The sequence below is a fragment of the Propithecus coquereli genome, unplaced genomic scaffold, assembly GCF_000956105.1.
Source record: "Propithecus coquereli isolate 6110/MARCELLA unplaced genomic scaffold, Pcoq_1.0 Scaffold240, whole genome shotgun sequence".
Lineage (NCBI taxonomy): Eukaryota > Metazoa > Chordata > Mammalia > Primates > Indriidae > Propithecus > Propithecus coquereli.
Genome location: NW_012147953.1, coordinates 641,328 through 644,157, shown reverse-complemented (window position 1 = coordinate 644,157; position 2,830 = coordinate 641,328). Strand labels below are relative to the sequence as shown.

The following is a 2,830-nucleotide window of genomic DNA, read 5'->3' as shown; positions in this document are numbered from 1 at the left end:
CCCTCCTCGGCCTCCTAGAGTGCTAGGATTACAGGTGTGAGCCACTGCGCCCGGCCCCCCATGTACTTTTAATTATTATTAATGCATTTTAAAATTCAGTGATCGCTAATCATAATTATTCTATAACATTTAAAATGATGAGATAGTTTAATGCAAAATTTGAAAAAAAATTTAAAAGCTTACAGGTCATCAATATTTTTTTCCATTACTGTTTTGAGTCTACCAATCTTAATTATTTCTCTTTTTCTCTATGCTACTTATAATAAGAAGTTTCTTGTCTCACTTATGCTTTATGCATTGAAAACCTTTGGATTTGTGTGCAACTTCATCAGTGGTTCAGGTTTTCATGCTACAGACGTGTCAATATCTCTTAATGGTCTTTTTACACAAAGACTCCCAAATTATAACTGTTTTTTGAAAGGATTAGTAGACTTGTTTGCTCTTGTTTGCCTGTATCTTGATCACCTTTCTACATAAGTTGCCTCTTAGAGTATAAGAACCAAGAAAGAAAAAGACCATAGTGCTTTTAAAAATATATATTTATTGTTGTCTTATTTATCTTACTAGATCTGGAATTCTTACTTTGGGAATATCTTAAAATTTAATGCAAAAATCTTAGCATATTTGTTTAGGTATTTTTCTGGATAGAGTACCCATATTTTCATAGATCGAAAGGATCTATGGCACAAAGAGGCCAGGAACCATGTTCTTTGAGGACTAAGTTCATATCTGACCTTTTAGCTCTCATAGTGCTCAGTAGAGTGCTTTACAGATAATGGGTTCTGAGTTGGAAGTAATATGAGATTATAGGATAAGTATGTGAATAGGTATCTTATATTTATTGATTCTTTTAAGAAATTATTACAGCACACCTGCCATATGCCAGGTGCTATAAAAAAGACCAATCCAGTTTCTGCTCTCATAGTGTCTAGTAAAGGGAGACAGACAGTAAATAAAGCAGACAAATACATTTAATCGCAAAAAATGCTATTGAATTATGTGAATGTATGTGTGGCTCATCAGAAAATTCCACTTTATTGGGAAATAATGTTGTCAAGCTTTTAAAACTTGGAACCGAGAGCTGGTGTGTTCTTTTTGTAACAGTTCTAAGAGATCTTTGGGAAGGATGGAAGAGGCAATTATAGTCTTTATTTTTTCATTTTGAATTCTTAATTAGCTGTTCACTTTATTTTATATTTATAAGATTAGGAAGGAAACTCATTAGAAGTTCCTAGTCCTTCAGACCACTCTGCTGCTAGAGATAGGTACAGGACTGTTGAGTTCCCTGGTCTGCCCCAAATCTCTGACTTAGGATTCTGAATTTATTAGGACTTCTTCAGGGTTTCAACTCTGAAGTTCAAGGGAAAAGAAAGGCTTGGTCCTGAATACCAAGGACAGTAAAGTCATAAGTACTCAGTATCTTTGAAACTCTGCTTCTTTCTCCATTGCTCAGTAGGGCTGGCAGTTTGGCCACTGATACTCTTACATGAAAGTCCCATGACTTTTGACTTTTACTGGCTTACCTGGGGCCTAGTTCACAGCCTTGAACAAATCACTGATGCCAGTGGAATGGGTATTTGGATTGCTTGGGCATGAGTCACATAGTCACCTCCTCATTGTGTGGGCATGCGTAGGAGAGAGTGTGAGGAGAGCATGTGTAGGAAAGTGAACACTTAAAAAGAGCACATGGGCTAGTGTGAGAGGGTGGGAATGTATCAGAGAGAGTTGGCAGAAAGGGAGTGTGAATGTGTATTTATCATGAGGAGGCTGGGGGATTGGGTGTGGTATCAGCCCTGTATAAACCACATGGACTGGGTTCTTGTTCGCAGGAAATGGAGGCTTATATACATTCCAGAAGGGGATGCTGTGTAGACAGCAGTAATTGTACTCAATAGAGGGAAAGAGGGAAATACTTGGAAGTAGTTATCATGTATCTTTTATCTTCAGCTTCCTCATGAACTGACTATTTAGTGTTATATTTCTTTGCTCAGTTTGGGACAGGTTTAAGCTAAGTAGCTTAGATTTTTTTTTTTTTTTTCTGGGAAAATGACAATCCACTCCTCCTGGGAAGTGTCCCTTCTTTTGTTGAAACTAGTTCTAGTGGTGTAGTATGGCCATTTTACTCACGACTCTTGATATATCTCTTGGACTCTTAGACAGCAAGGGTTGTATATCTTAGCTCGATGGAGCTGCTAGCTCAATGTGTTCTATTAATTTAATTACCAAATGAAATTTGGAAGAAAATTAATGAACTATCCATCTTGTCTTTGCTAAAAGTTGTATATAAATTAAAATGTACCAAATAGTTAAAACCAAGTTTAGATTTTGTGCTGGACCTGCAGGAATCTGTAGACACAGACATGCCCAGTTTAACCTAGTTTTTTGTCCAGCCTCTTTCTAAAGTGTGTTATCTTCTAGGCAACTTCTTACGGTCATTCAGGCTTGCTGAGCTTAATTTTTACTTCCATTTAGTCTGCTCCTCAAGCAGGATGTTGTCTCTCTGGGTCTATATCTTTAAATCTTTTCCATTATGGAAAGTTAAATCCTGGTGATCTAACTACTAATTATGTAGATCTTCAGTTATAGGTATATGGGAGCTACAGTGAGGTAACTTTGTGATTGCTCTTTTCAAATTAAACCTTAGAAAGATGCAAGTTTTTTTGGAATTGGGTTATAACCAAATCTTGTCATCCTAAGAAGATTTGGTTGTAACCCAATTTTTTTTTTTTTTAAGTTGGGATGTGGTGAGGGGGAAGGGGGGAAGAAAAAGAGGGATTAGTAAGCGAAAGGGGCATTGAAAAAGGAGGGTCTTAATTGTCTCTCTTCATAA

At 36.7% G+C, this 2,830-nt stretch overlaps 1 protein-coding gene across 1 annotated transcript in view; it reads left to right on the top strand.

Moving 5' to 3' along the window:
* The window catches only part of NAF1 (nuclear assembly factor 1 ribonucleoprotein), a 121,375-nt gene that overhangs the window by 3,844 nt on the left and 114,701 nt on the right, over positions 1 to 2,830 (top strand). The gene's annotated exons all lie outside the window — the stretch shown is intronic.